This window comes from Petromyzon marinus, chromosome 24 (assembly GCF_048934315.1).
Source record: "Petromyzon marinus isolate PM22_M1 ecotype Great Lakes invasive population chromosome 24, UKy_Petmar_22M1.pri1.0, whole genome shotgun sequence".
Classification (NCBI taxonomy): Eukaryota; Metazoa; Chordata; class Hyperoartia; order Petromyzontiformes; family Petromyzontidae; genus Petromyzon; species Petromyzon marinus.
In genome coordinates, this window is record NC_133690.1 from 16,149,154 (window position 1) to 16,165,011 (window position 15,858).

The window sequence follows — 15,858 nt, forward strand, 5'->3', positions numbered from 1 at the left end:
TTGCAAGTAGAGTTACGAAAGGGGTTCAGTTGTCGCAACCACGAGAGGCTGTTATATTTTGTAAAAACAAAAAAAACACAAAGCCATAATAAAGGTGTAGGGTGTTAATTGAGGGAATTGGTGAAACAATTACAGTCGGCTCGTACGCTCAGGACACTTCACATCTTGCCCGCGACAACAACAACAAACACTGTTTCACGATCAGGTAAAAGTGATTCATTTGGGCCAATGGAGCAAGCAAAAATTGCACTGAACGAGACAGAAAAACAATCGATCCGTGAAGATAATTACTACCTTCGATAACGTGCCCTGTAGTTCAACGTGGCAGAACGATTCCATTGCCAGTAGCTCCTCTCGTGTTTGTAACCCATTGCAAGCAAACACGTGACATTCTGATGAACAAAAATAAGAATAGTTTTTTTACCCTTTCTGGCAATTTAACACCAAATAGTATGTGTGGTTAATGTAGACTTCTTTGGTTATTTCGGTAAAGTCACGTAGAATGAGAATAAAATAATAAAATAACATGCTAAAATTCTCACGACGTTTCGGCCACAACGCAAGCGGCCATTTTCAGGTGAAAGGAACAGACCTGTCGGGACGACAGAGCTTCAATGAACGATGTTAGGATTCGTAGCGACTTTTAAGCTGGTTGGGAGAAGTGAGCCACCTTGACAAAGGGGTTTACATATCAAATAGCTGAGGGATTAGCTTGTGACTGGTGACAGAAATGGCTATGTTAAAGTCAAAACCTACACATCCACAGAGGCAACTAGTAATTTAGCATTGAAATAGCTAAGGGATTATCTTGTGCAAATAGTTGAGGGATTAGCTTGTGACTGGTCACAAAAATGGCTATGTTAAAGTCAAATCCTAACATCGTTCATTGAAGCTCTGTCGTCCCGAGAGGTCTGTTCCTTTCACCTGAAGATGGCCGCTTGCGTTGTGGCCGAAACGTCGTGAGAATCTTATTGTGTTATTTTATTATTATTTTATTCTCATTCTACATGACTTTACCGAAAGAACCAATGAAGATGAATCCTTGCAGTCACGAAAGCTTTGAATCGAAATTTAATGTAGACTTGATTCCTTGCAAACGGTATTTAATTGGTGTTTGAACATCTTAACACCTGTTTTGTTTGACAGAAAGGGTAAAACCTGTTCTTATATATTTTTTATCATTTTTCATACTGGCAAAAACGGTCCCACAGATATGTGAAGTTATTTGATCTATTCTAACGCATGTAATCTTAGGAATCAATATTAGCCCAAATAGATTTACTGATGTAATTTTATGCAATTGGTCATTTTAAACGGTTTTACAATTTACTATTAACACCGCTATTAGGTCTAGCCATATGTGTATGATCTATAATAATACGTCGAATTGCGTATTGAAATGAATATAACAATGATTAAGATGATGATGAGTAAGATGATCAACCCAGTGGCAATGATGTTGAATAATTTGGCCATCTCTCCGTGGTCCTTGGCCCCTTGTAGATCATTCACGTTCTTGCGATCTCGCGCCTGAAATGCAACAGCAGTGACATTTGCGTCAAACGGTACCCGCAAAGGCAAATGTGTAGCACTGCTGTTTCTTGCTCAACGTTGCGGCTGTGCGAAAGGGCCTGCAATGGGAGCGAGAGAGCTATAGGGAGAGCCGCTCAACTTGCATTGTCTTATTCTTCTACGCTGGCCACATGTCTTGGAATGTGTGGGAGCACCCAAATTAGTCACCACACTCGACTTGCTGCTTAACTGTGGTGCACCCATTGATACTTAAACTATTTTTTTACAATTTTTTATTTTACCAGGTAAGGTCCCCGACTGAGCTATGTAGCTATTTTTTCAGAAGCAATCTCGCGATCACAAATGATAGCTCAACGAAATGGCTTATCACGTGGACATTTATAGCAGCCAAATACTCTTGATGCATGTCGATTCTAAAATATGGAGGGAAAACCCGAAGGACCCGGTGGAAATGCCACGCGACCACGGGGAGAACACGCAAACTCCAAATATACAGGCGTCGTCAGGGTCAGGATCGAACCCACGACTGCCTGTGTACCAGATGAGGTAGTTAACATCTCGCCACCGATACTGCGAGTTTCATAAACGTGATCTTTTTCCACTGCCGTACCAGAAGATCAAAAGAACGTCTGCTGGATGACCAGTTTTGTGGCCAAACCATTACACCTCAACACACAATGAATTTGGGAAAATAATAAAATGTTAATGTTCGGCCCCTTTGTCTATTCTCACTGCCAGACGAAGCTGCCCCCCCCCCCCCATGCCTTGTCGGTCAAGTGCAGAGGTTGGCAACCTGTGGCTCCAGAGCCGCATGCAGACTGCATTGCGGCCCTAGAAATATTGAGGGCTTTTTTTACCGAATTCGAAGAAAATGGATAGTCTTGTTATTTTGGTTGCCGACCCCCTGACCATGGAAGTTCGATTTTCCATGGGAGTCCAGTTTACCATGGAAGTCCAGTTAACCAAGGAAGTCCAATTTACCATGGAAGTTCGATTTACCATCGGCAGGAGTCTGCGAACCCGGATCCGGAGCCGCATGTGCCTCTTTAAGGACTGCTTCGTGGCTTTATTTTATAAGGAGACCCCACCGTCTTGTGTTCACTCGCATTGCAGCTCTTGAATCATTGCATTTTTTTAACCCAATTAAAACAAATGCATCTTCTTGTTATGTTGGTTGCCGACCGCTGGTCATGTGTACTGGCGGAGGGGAGGGGGGGTGGCACGTGCCCCCCCCCCCCAATGATCTGATCGAAATGAGAGATTTCGATCGGATCATTGGGGTTTATTAGTAATAAATCGGCATTTTGCTACCCAAACTGCCACTGTGTAGCATATTATTATGTGCCATGGACTATACCTGATGATAGGACAATAGCCTGAGTCCATTATTGGCAATAAGTAATGGAAAAACAGTTACGAGTGACTCAGAATTGTGCGCAGTTGCATATACAGTCCACGATTTCCCTGAAGGCATCAACACCTTCAGCGAGCGTGATGCCGATCAAACAACGCGGTTCGAATTCGACCCTCGATCGATGGCTGCGCCATCGCCGCACACGCGTCGAATAAAAAGCAAGGGACAAGTCCTTACTTACTAACAACTCCTTACTTACTAACAACTCCTATCATTTGTCATTGCTGGAGGGGTTACCCCCCCCCTACCTGTGGGATGTTTGACCATGCTTAGCCAAGCTTGGCAGTGAAGGGATTGGTTACCAAGACCAATTCAGATATACATTTTCAGATTCACACTGCACTACAATGCCAACACGCGCGTTCAACATCTTGATATAGATACGCACCTTGATGGAATAGATGAGGGCAGCAAAGCCCAGGCAACAGATGTTGAAGTGATAAAAATTGAAGAGAGACCAGATGAGGTGGTCCTTGACCCCCTGTGCTGCCCCGGGCTGTGGCGAGACGGCCGGCGTGGGCATGAAAGTCAGAGCCGTGTATCCTTGTCCCATGGACCCCGCCGCATACCTGGGGTCTACGCCGCTCATGGGCACCACCTCAGATCTGTTGTCCATCGTGCAGCTCTTGGGAAGGCAAGCGTTTTATGAGTGACCCGATAGGGCTTTTATATAGGTGCATGCGTGCGTGCAAATACAAAAGGCGATTTGACCTCAAGGCACTGTAGATAAGCATCGAAGTGTTGCACACTCGATATGGAGGATGTGGGTAGGTGGTATAAATCGAGGGCAAACATTTATAGTGATAATCTGTAAAATGCAACAGCACGTGTGTCACACGCAGCAATTCTCAACCGAGTCGCCATTTACCACGTGACTGGTGTACAGGTCACGTTATATACATACACATTTATGGAGCAAAAGGGACACATTTTCATCACCTATTGAAACTAAACTCCTATACGTAATGCAGCAAGTAAGCTATTTTTTCTTTATTACTCGTGAAGTCTCCACTAAGGCCTCAATTGGTCTGTGGTAGCCTTAGTGGATATAACTAGTATAGAGTTTTAAAAGCGTTTCTTAAAAAAAAATATTAAACTTCTAAAATATTTTTTTTAAATCGCACAATAAATGTAAAATTTGAGTTACATTTCCCACTAAAATTGTATATTTGAGATACAATGTAGCATCTGCACATTTTCACCTGGATACTTGGACTGTGATCCATTCGTGGAATGCCTTACAAACAATGTCTGCCAACATTCTTCTTGCAAGCAAGACAAGGGTCTGTCGCCATCGATTCCATCGTGTCCTTCGGTATATTCTGGACCGTACTTGGATAGCCCATCTGCAATCTCCGGACCACCGGGACTGGCTGCAGCCCAGCTGTTCCAACCGCAACCTGGAATGATGCTGTTGCATGGAAAGCCCCTAACACAGAATAGCACAAATCTAAGCCCGCCTTGAACGGTGGATGCAAACAAAGAAGGGCGGCCATTTTTAAAAATCCTGAACTGGTCGAATTTGTTTTGCTTTCTTTTTGAACCAAACAGCAACTCGGGTCGCCACCTTTGAATCGAACAACATGTTGACCAAATGTCACGCATGTGTGTTGCACTCAAAGCCATACAGTCATGGTAAAAGTGACATTTAACTCATCTGTTTAGAACTGCTTTTTGGTTGGCTACATACGGTGGCGAAAGAAGCTCAACATACATACATTGATGGAGGGTGAATGCCCAAAAGGCCCATATGGACCAAAGGGAGCAGGGTGTGTCTCATGAATCCTTAAGTAGTTGGTGTTATGTCCTCATGCAATGTTTGGACCTTTTAGGCATGACCAAAAATCTTGAAAGTCTAAAGAGCTGCATTTATCTAGCTTTGTGCGTGTTTTCTTCAATTAAATTACATGGATCTTTTTACGTGCAACATCCAGTGTGGCCAGTTACCCAGCTAGTTTGCAAGGGAGATCCGTGGTGCATCAGCTCAGAACAAGAATAACATCAAAGTGATACGTACAGAGGAACAAGAAACGTCTGAACAAATGTACAAGCAAAAAAAGGGTAAAGTACAAATTGACAATATAAACAGGCATATTACACCAAACACAAGGGGGAGGTAATGCACGGGTTGGAAAGGAGATGAGTGCGAGGTGAAGCGAACTCGATTGAGCAAATAAGACTACAACCATCACGGGAACGTGAAAAATAAAAACGGGTCGGGGGACAGGAGCAGCAGCCACAAACTGTGCATTATGAGCAAGGAGTGATTTTTTTATCTTGGAGGGAGGGGAGGTAACTGAGCCTCAGCTGAAAGAGTGAGGTGACTGGGTTCTAAATGTTTGCACAACACAGAGAAGAATCGGCATCAATCGGTTGATTTCAAGCAGGGCAAACCCTTTATTTTATTAAGCTGTGTTTTGGTCAAACACTTTGCATGGAGAAGCGAGTGTGAGAAGTTAGGGAAGAAGCCACAGGGTGATATTTAATAGCAGGGGTATACTATTGCATCGATTAATCAATGTATATCCAGTCTTTAACTAAACATTACAAATTAATTTTCAATGGTACAGTATATTTATTAAAGTAGTGGCATCCCAAACTCTCACGGTAGTACAGCATTTTATGCTAATTCCAAGCTTTCACAGTAGTACATTCTATGCTAATTCCTTTGTCAAGGCGTTTTCTGTTTACCCCCTCACAGCCTAAAGGAGGCGACCTGGGCTTGGCTTTCTTCACTCAAACGCTATCCTCTGGACAGTTTGGTCCCTTCACCTGATGAAGGCCACTTGTATTGTGGCCGAAACGTCGTGGTTTTTCGTTTTATTTGTTACCTACGGTGACTTTACCGAATAGAACCAAAGAGTACCAAATAGTATGTGTGGTTAATGTAGACTTGATTCCTTGCAAACGGTATCTAATTGGTGTTTGAACATCTTAACACCTGTTTTGTTTGACAGAAAGGGTAAAACCTGTTATTATTATTATTTTAAAAAATAATTTTTCATACTGGAAAAACAGATATGTGAAGTTATTTGATCTATTCTCACGCATGCAATCTTAGGAATCAATATTAGCCCAAATACATTAACTGATGTAATTTTATGCAATTGGTCATTTTAAACGGTTTTACAATTTACTATTAACACCGCTATTAGGTCTAGCCATATGTGTGTGATCTATAATAATACGTCTAATTGTGTATTGTAATGAATATAACAATGATTAAGATGATGATGAGTAAGATGATCAACCCAGTGGCAATGATGTTGAATATTTTGGCCATCTCTCCGTGGTCCTTGGCCCCTTGTAGATCATTCACGTTCTTGCGATCTCGCGCCTGAAATGCAACAGCAGTGACATTTGCGTCAAAAGGTACCCGCAAAGGCAAATGTGTAGCACTACAGTTGCTTGGTCAACGCTGCGGCTGTGCGAAAGGGCCTGCAATGAGATCGAGAGAGCTATAGGGAGAGCCGCTCAACTTGCGTTGTCTTATTCTTCTACGCTGGCCATATGTCTTGGAAAATGTGGGAGCACCCAAGTTAGTCACCACACTCGACTTGCTGCTTAACTGTGGTGCACCCATTGATACTTAAACTTTTTAAAATTATTTTACCAGGTAAGCTCCCCGACTGAGCTATGTAGTTATTTTTCAGAAGCGATCTCGCGATCACAAATGATAGCTCAACGAAGTGGCTTGTCACATGGAAATCTTTAGCAGCCAAATACTCTTGATGCATGTCGATTCAAAAATGTGGAGGCACAAACCGAAGGACCCGGAGGAAATGCCACGCGACCACGGGGAGAACACGCAAACTCCAAATATACAGGCGTCGTCAGGGTCAGGATCGAACCCACGACTTCCTGTGTACCAGATGATGTAGTTAACATCTCGCACCCAATACTGCGAGGTTCATAAACGTGATCTTTTTCTACTGCCGTACCAGAAGATCAAAAGAACGTCTGTGCCCAAACCATTACACCTCAACACACAATGAATGTGGGAATGTTGGAAAATAATAAAATGTTAATGTTCGGCCCCTTTGTCTATTCTCACTGCCAGACGAAGCTGCCCCCCCCCCCCCATGCCTTGTCGGTCAAGTGCAGGGGTTGGCAACCTGTGGCTCCAGAGCCGCATGCAGACTGCATTGCGGCCCTAGAAATATTGAGGTGTTTTTTTACCGAATTCGAAAAAAAATGGCTAGTCTTGTTATTTTGGTTGCCGACCCCCTGACCATGAAAGTTCGATTTTCCATGCGAGTCTAGTTTACCATGGAAGTCCAGTTAACCATGGAAGTCCGATTTACCATGGGCAACAGTCTGCAAATCCTGATCCGGAGCCGCATGCGCCTCTTTAAGGACTGCTTCGTGGCTTTATTTATTAAGGAGACCCCCACCGTCTCGTGTTCACTCGTTTTGCAGCTCTTGAAGCATTGCATATTTTTTTACCGAATTAAAACAAATGCATCTTCTTGTTATGTTGGTTGCCGACCACTGGTCATGTGCACTGGCGGAACCAGTGGGGGGGTGGGGTGGCACGTGCCCCCCCCAATGATCCGATCGACCTGAAACACGGTAAGACGAACTCCTCGGCCGTGGCAGATCACTGTTTTAATTCAGTTGGCTCACATGACATTGACTTCTCCAAGACGGAGGTTCTTTGCAAGCCATCCGGCTACCATGAGAGATTCGTTTATGAGGCCATCCACATATACAAACATAGAGACAATTTGAACCGAGAAGATGGATTCTGGCTTAGTAACCATTGGAAAGATGTTATAAACCATTTCAGTTTTTAATTGATTGTATTGTACGGTGAACTTCAGACCGCAGTCCATTCGCTAGCACTGCCTCTTGATATCTTTCACACCACAATCAATGGTATGGTTTATAACATGTATAATAATAAATAGTACAGCATCGTAATGTTTAACATAATTCATAAGGCAATATATAGTATCGTAATTGCATAATGAATATACAGCAGTGTGTCATACATTAAGGTTGACAGAAAAAGACAGTGTAATATTACAAGTCTAATATTTTTATAGTCTAAAGTATAGGGTAGTGCACAGTAACGCATTGTATTACTCAAAAAAATGTCCCACTGCTCCCGTGCAGTGGATCACCGAAAGTACCGCACCTTCAACAGAACAAAAGAATGATTAACTTAGCCCCACACCCCATCAATGTCCCCCACTTGGCCCCCGCCCTCCTTCCCCCCACCCCCTTAACCTGTATTTAAGCTCGGGGCTCTCAGAGCCTCCCCACTTGATCAGTGATCTTGCTGTGACTGTCCCACCTGAAGACGGAAGCTTGTGTTGCCTCCGAAACGTCGTGAGAATTTTTATTTTTATTATTCTATTTCCATTCTACGTGACTTTACCGAAAGAACCAAGAAGATGAATCCCTGCAGTCACGAAAGCTTTAAATCGAAATTTAAACGATCACAATCGGCTGTTTATGTGCACAATACATCAATCACATCTTGCCCCGTGACAATCGCATGTTTTTATCCTCATGTAAAAATGATTTATTTGGCCCAATGCAGCGAAATGAAACTATACAAATGAAATGGACAAAATCATAGAATCATGAATAGACTTTGCTAGCCCCATTGGCCGTGACATGCCATGTATTACATTGCGATGAAAAGTAGTATCTCTAGTAACTGCAACTCATTATAAGCAAACATGTACGACTTTCTTTTGTTCACGCTTACACGTGTAATGTTACGAACCAATATTAGCCAAACTAGATTAATAGATTATTTCAATGGAATTAGTACTTCAAAATAGCATTAGTTTTTCAAAGTAGCATTGGTTTTAAGAGAACCATTGGTGTATATAATTTCCAGAAAATATAGCACGAAATAGGCTATGGTGCATATGATGCCCGTCGTCAGAGCGATGATGTAGTTCTTGCCTCGCTCTCCGTGCATCTGGGCCCCGTGTAGATCATTGACGTTCTTGCAGTGTCGGGACTGAAGGGCAACAAGTAGTCACATATTCAGTTTTTGAACCTATTTGCGTTTGCATATTTGACCTTGTCACACATCTGCCTATACATCAGTTCCCCAGTGAGGACCAAGCCTCGTATATTCACAATTGCATCCAGTGCCTAGGGAAGTTGGGAAGTTGTCTGCATCAGGTCTTGGATGCTAAGCAGAGTTTAAAGCCTGTTCGGTACTTGTGTAGTGGAGTAGATAATGCGCATAGGAATTGGCCATATACAGTACAGACAGACAAGGAGAACGGGCCACACGAGGTCGAACAGGTGGTCAAGTCGCGAGTGGCGTAAACAAACCCAAGTAATTAAGGGAGTCGTGGCACGAGGGCTGTGATTGGTCGAGAGGCTGTTAGCGTTAAGTGGTGGCGTCTGAATGTCTGATAAAGGGGACAGGTGCGGGCTGGCGCGAAACGACCAGCGAGCCACGTGGCAATTAATTAAGGCTAATGCGAGAGGGGATAAAACGCGAGGTGGTTTGAACGGAGGGGAGTGGCTGCTGGGGAGTTGTTGCTGGAGAGTTGTTGTTGCTGGAGAGTTGTTGTTGCTGGAGAGTTGTTGTTGCTGGAGAGTTGTTGTTGCTGGAGAGTTGTTGTTGCTGGAGAGTTGTTGCTGCTGGAGAGTTGTTGCTGCTGGAGAGTTGTTGCTGCTGGAGAGTTGTTGCTGCTGGAGAGTTGTTGCTGCTGGAGAGTTGTTGCTGCTGGAGAGTTGTTGCTGCTGGAGAGTTGTTGCTGCTGGAGAGTTGTTGCTGCTGGAGAGTTGTTGCTGCTGGAGAGTTGTTGCTGCTGGAGAGTTGTTGCTGCTGGAGAGTTGTTGCTGCTGGAGAGTTGTTGCTGCTGGAGAGTTGTTGCTGCTGGAGAGTTGTTGCTGCTGGAGAGTTGTTGTTGCTGCTGGAGAGTTGTTGTTGCTGCTGGAGAGTTGTTGTTGCTGCTGGAGAGTTGTTGTTGCTGCTGGAGAGTTGTTGTTGCTGCTGGAGAGTTGTTGTTGCTGCTGGAGAGTTGTTGTTGCTGCTGGAGAGTTGTTGTTGCTGCTGGAGAGTTGTTGTTGCTGCTGGAGAGTTGTTGTTGCTGCTGGAGAGTTGTTGTTGCTGCTGGAGAGTTGTTGTTGCTGCTGGAGAGTTGTTGTTGCTGCTGGAGAGTTGTTGTTGCTGTTGGAGAGTTGTTGTTGCTGCTGGAGAGTTGTTGCTGCTGGAGAGTTGTTGTTGCTGCTGGAGAGTTGTTGTTGCTGCTGGAGAGTTGTTGTTGCTGCTGGAGAGTTGTTGTTGCTGCTGGAGAGTTGTTGTTGCTGCTGGAGAGTTGTTGTTGCTGCTGGAGAGTTGTTGTTGCTGCTGGAGAGTTGTTGTTGCTGCTGGAGAGTTGTTGCTGCTGGAGAGTTGTTGCTGGGCAGTTGTTGGCGAGAGGTGAAGAGATACGAAGACGACAGCTGGAAATGTTAGGGAAGAATAGATAGAGAGCTGGACCCCAAAGACAGTAAATAGCGATAGGGTAAGTCAGCGTTAGCGGAGATAGATAGTCACTGTGTGTGAAGGGATAGCGGCGATACTGTGTGTGAGGAGATAGAAGACGAACCACTGTGTGTGGAAGGGAAGACACTGTGTGTGAAGAGATAGGCGAAGAAACACTGTGTGGGGAAGGGGATGCACGGACGATGCTGAAGTAAATCGGAGTGTACGAGTTGGCGGAGCACGGAGAGAATTACTGTGTGTACGGAACGATGGACTAAAAGTGACGGCGGAAAAAGAGACGGTTGTGGTCCGAGTGAATTCACGGCACTGCACCTGTATAAAAGACACCTGTCAGAAGCAATCAATCAATCGGATTCCAAACTCTCCACCGTGGCCAAGACCAAAGAGCTCTCCAAGGATGTTAGGGACAAGATTGTAGACCTACACAAGGCTGGAATGGGCTACAAGACCATTGCCAAGCAGTTTGGTGAGAAGGTGACAACAGTTGGTGCGATGATTCGAAAATGGAAGAAACACAAAAGAACTGTCAATCTCCCTCGGCCTGGGGCTCCATGCAAGATCTCACCTCGTGGAGTTGCAATGATCATGAGAACGGTGAGGAATCAGCCCAGAACTACACGGGAGGATCTTATCAATGATCTCAAGGCAGCTGGGACCATAGTCACCAACAAAACAATTGGTAACACATTACGCCGTGAAGGACTGAAATCCTGCAGTGCCCACAAGGTTCCCCTGCTCAAGAAAGCACGCATACATGCCCGTCTGAAGTTTGCCAATGAACATCTGAATGATTCAGAGGACAACTGGGTGAAAGTGTTGTGGTCAGATGAGACCAAAATGGAGCTCTTTGGCATCAACTCAACTCGCCGTGTTTGGAGGAGGAATGTTGCCTATGACCCCAAGAACACCATCCCCACCGTCAAACATGGAGGTGGAAACATTATGCTTTGGGGGTGTTTTTCTGCTAAGGGGCCAGGACAACTTCACCGCATCAAAGGGACGATGGACGGGGCCATGTACCGTCAAATCTTGGGTGAGAACCTCCTTCCCTCAGCCAGGGCATTGAAAATGGGTCGTGGATGGGTATTCCAGCATGACAATGACCCAAAACACACGGCCAAGGCAACAAAGGAGTGGCTCAAGAAGAAGCACATTAAGGTCCTGGAGTGTCCTCAGCCAGTCTCCAGACCTTAATCCCATAGAAAATCTGTGGAGGGAGCTGAAGGTTCGAGTTGCCAAACATCAGCCTCGAAACCTTAATGACTTGGAGAAGATATGCAAGGAGGAGTGGGACAAAAGCCCTCCTGAAATGTGTGCAAACCTGGTGGCCAACTACAAGAAACGTCTGACCTCTGTGATTGCCAACAAGGGTTTTGCCACCAAGTATTAAATCATGTTTTGCAGAGGGGTCAAATACTTATTTTCCTCATTAAAATGCAAATCAATTTATAGCATTTTTGACATGCGTTTTTCTGGATTTTTTTGTTGTTATTCTGTCTCTCACTGTTCAAATAAACCTAACATTAAAATTACAGACTGATCTTCTTTTCTTTGTCAGTGGGCAAACGTACAAAATCAGCAGGGGATCAAATACTTTTTTTCCTCACTGTATATTTGATTAATTTTAAGGCGGTGTTATTGATACATTTTTGGGGCTTTTTTTATTCGTGCATTTGCACAACTACCAGGCGATATCACAAAAAATGATATTTAATACTATGTGTTATAGGCTGTTTTGAGATTATGTAGTGGGTTTTACAAAATAAGAATTATAATAATAAATCATTTTTATTGTTGAACTAGAAACGCCTAACTGAGTTTCAAACGCTCTTTTTCAGATGGGTCCTGTAAATTGTTTACAGTAGGCAACTATGTTGCTATGTATTATCTCAAATGAGTAATTTTCAGGTGATTAAAACAAATCAGCATTGGATGATTTTCTAATTTCATAGTATGTAATGTATTGCTATGGGATGAAATCGGAGAACCTGGAGGAAACCCATACAAAACAAGGGGAGAATATAGAATTCAACACAGAAAGGCACCCAAGTTTGGAATCGAACCCAGACACTTTGTGTTGTGGGACAGGGTTGCCAATGCCTCTGCGCTGTTGCCCATATAGACGGAACGATGTTGGTTGTCATCGTCATACCATTGTTGGCATGCTGTCACAACCATGATCATCAGTGCAGAAGCACGGGTGGAGAGGGTGAAGGGAACGGCGCGGGTGGCGGGGGCTGCCCCCTCTCCCCCGAGAGGGTGTCACTTGAACGGTTGGCCACATTTTTGGAAACTAAGCAAAAGCAAGCAGTGGTGGCTTGTGGCTAAAATTATTGATGGGGCCGCAGGAATGGTGTGCTGGTTGAGGATGGCATCTTGTCCCCCGGTGCCAAAATGTCCAGCTACAGCTCTGAGAGTCATCGTCACACTGGTGTTGATTTACTGTTCTCTACCATTCTGTATATTTAACCGGGAAAATCAAAACTCTCTGTACATGGCAGCGTTGGTGATGCGACCTCGAAGGCACTCACAAAGCTCGTAAAATGTAAAAAGATGACAGCCCTTTGTGGATTCACTGCTGGATGAAGGACTCCCCGCACCGTGTCGGTCAGAGGGACTTGTTTGAACGTACTTTACCATGCCGGTCAGTGTGCTGACAATATTCGGCAGAGCAATTGTTGGATCTGTTAACACCACGGGATGCCAGACCTAACCTGAGGAGCTCATCATGGTTTTTGTTTAATGTTCCTCGGTACAAAACAGGTTTTGGTAAACGGGCATTCTGAGTGGCCGCCCATTCGTCTCTGGAATAATAACGCCACAAAACTTGCAATACCAAAAAACATAACAAAACATATTTTAATCCATTAGCTGAATAATGCATCAACAGTTTTTGAAGAAGTGCATTGTGGTCTTGTTGTCTTAAGTGCATTGTGGTTTTGTTGTCTTAAGTGCATTGTGGTCCTCTTGTTGTCTTAAGTGCATTGTGGTCTTGTTGTCTTAAGTGCATTGTGGTCTTGTTGTCTTAAGTGCATTGTGGTCCTATTGTTTTAAGTGCATTGTGGTCCTCTTGTTGTCTTAAGTGCGTTGTGGTCCTCATGTTGTCTTAAGTGCATTGTGGTCCTATTGTCTTAAGTGCATTGTGGTCTTGTTGTCTTAAGTGCATTGTGGTCTTGTTGTCTTAAGTGCATTGTGGTCTTGTTGTCTTAAGTGCATTGTGGTCTTGCTGTCTTAAGTGCATTGTGGTCCTATTGTCTTAAGTGCATTGTGGTCTTGTTGTCTTAAGTGCATTGTGGTCTTGTTGTCTTAAGTGCATTGTGGTCTTGTTGTCTTAAGTGCATTGTGGTCTTGTTGTGTTAAGTGCATTGTGGTCTTGTTGTCTTAAGTGCATTGTGGTCCTATTGTCTTAAGTGCATTGTGGTCTTGTTGTCTTAAGTGCATTGTGGTCTTGTTGTCTTAAGTGCATTGTGGTCCTCTTGTTGTCTTAAGTGCATTGTGGTCCTATTGTCTTAAGTGCATTGTGGTCTTGTTGTCTTAAGTGCATTGTGGTCTTTTGTCTTAAGTGCATTGTGGTCCTCTTGTCTTAAGTGCATTGTGGTCTTGCTGTCTTAAGTGCATTGTGGTCCTCTTGTTGTCTTAAGTGCATTGTGGTCCTATTGTCTTAAGTGCATTGTGGTCTTGCTGTCTTAAGTGCATTGTGGTCTTGTTGTCTTAAGTGCATTGTGGTCCTATTGTCTTAAGTGCATTGTGGTCTTGTTGTCTTAAGTGCATTGTGGTCTTGTTGTCTTAAGTGCATTGTGGTCCTCTTGTTGTCTTAAGTGCATTGTGGTCTTGTTGTCTTAAGGGCATGGGGTCTTGTTGTCTTAAGTGCATTGTAGTCTTGTTGTCTTAAGGGCATTGTGGTCCTATTGTCTTAAGTGCATTGTGGTCTTGTTGTCTTAAGGGCATTGTGGTCTTGTTGATTTAAGTGAATTGTGGTCTTCTTGTTGTCTTAAGTGCATTGTGGTCCTATTGTCTTAAGTGCATTGTGGTCCTATTGTCTTAAGTGCATTGTGGTCTTGTTGTCTTAAGTGCATTGTGGTCTTGCTGTCTTAAGTGCATTGTGGTCCTCTTGTTGTCTTAATTGCATTGTGGTCTTGTTGTCTTAAGTGCATTGTGGTCCTCTTGTTGTCTTAAGTGCATTGTGGTCTTGTTGTCTTAAGTGCATTGTGGTCCTATTGTCTTAAGTGCATTGTGGTCCTCTTGTTGTCTTAAGTGCATTGTGGCCCTATTGTATTAAGTGCATTGTGGTCTTGTTGTCTTAAGTGCATTGTGGTCCTCTTGTTGTCTTAAGTGCATTGTGGTCCTATTGTCTTAAGTGCATTGTGGTCCTATTGTCTTAAGTGCATTGTGGTCCTATTGTTGTCTTAAGTGCATTGTGGTCTTGTTGTCTTAAGTGCATTGTGCTCTTGTTGTCTTAAGTGCATTGTGGTCTTGCTGTCTTAAGTGCATTGTGGTCCTATTGTCTTAAGTGCATTGTGGTCTTGTTGTCTTAAGTGCATTGTGGTCTTGTTGTCTTAAGTGCATTGTGGTCTTGTTGTGTTAAGTGCATTGTGGTCTTGTTGTCTTAAGTGCATTGTGGTCCTATTGTCTTAAGTGCATTGTGGTCTTGTTGTCTTAAGTGCATTGTGGCCCTATTGTATTAAGTGCATTGTGGTCTTGTTGTCTTAAGTGCATTGTGGTCCTCTTGTTGTCTTAAGTGCATTGTGGTCCTATTGTCTTAAGTGCATTGTGGTCCTATTGTCTTAAGTGCATTGTGGTCCTATTGTTGTCTTAAGTGCATTGTGGTCTTGTTGTCTTAAGTGCATTGTGGTCTTGTTGTCTTAAGTGCATTGTGGTCTTGCTGTCTTAAGTGCATTGTGGTCCTATTGTCTTAAGTGCATTGTGGTCTTGTTGTCTTAAGTGCATTGTGGTCTTGTTGTCTTAAGTGCATTGTGGTCTTGTTGTGTTAAGTGCATTGTGGTCTTGTTGTCTTAAGTGCATTGTGGTCCTATTGTCTTAAGTGCATTGTGGTCTTGTTGTCTTAAGTGCATTGTGGTCTTGTTGTCTTAAGTGCATTGTGGTCCTCTTGTTGTCTTAAGTGCATTGTGGTCTTGTTGTCTTAAGTGCATTGTGGTCCTATTGTCTTAAGTGCATTGTGGCCCTCTTGTCTTAAGTGCATTGTGGTCTTGCTGTCTTAAGTGCATTGTGGTCCTCTTGTTGTCTTAAGTGCATTGTGGTCTTGTTGTCTTAAGTGCATTGTGGTCCTATTGTCTTAAGTGCATTGTGGTCTTGCTGTCTTAAGTGCATTGTGGTCTTGTTGTCTTAAGTGCATTGTGGTCCTATTGTCTTAAGTGCATTGTGGTCTTGTTGTCTTAAGTGCATTGTGGTCTTGTTGTCTTAAGTGCATTGTGGTCCTCTTGTT

General features: G+C 43.7%; 1 long non-coding RNA gene across 1 annotated transcript in view; it reads right to left on the reverse strand.

Moving 5' to 3' along the window:
• Positions 1–5,320: 5,320 nt before the first annotated feature.
• Positions 5,321–15,858, reverse strand: part of LOC142928920 (uncharacterized) — a 66,191-nt gene continuing 55,653 nt past the window's right edge. Inside the window, exon 2 of the long non-coding RNA XR_012945229.1 lies at positions 5,321–6,284. This is a non-coding gene — a long non-coding RNA (uncharacterized LOC142928920). The remainder of the gene's footprint in view (positions 6,285–15,858) is intronic.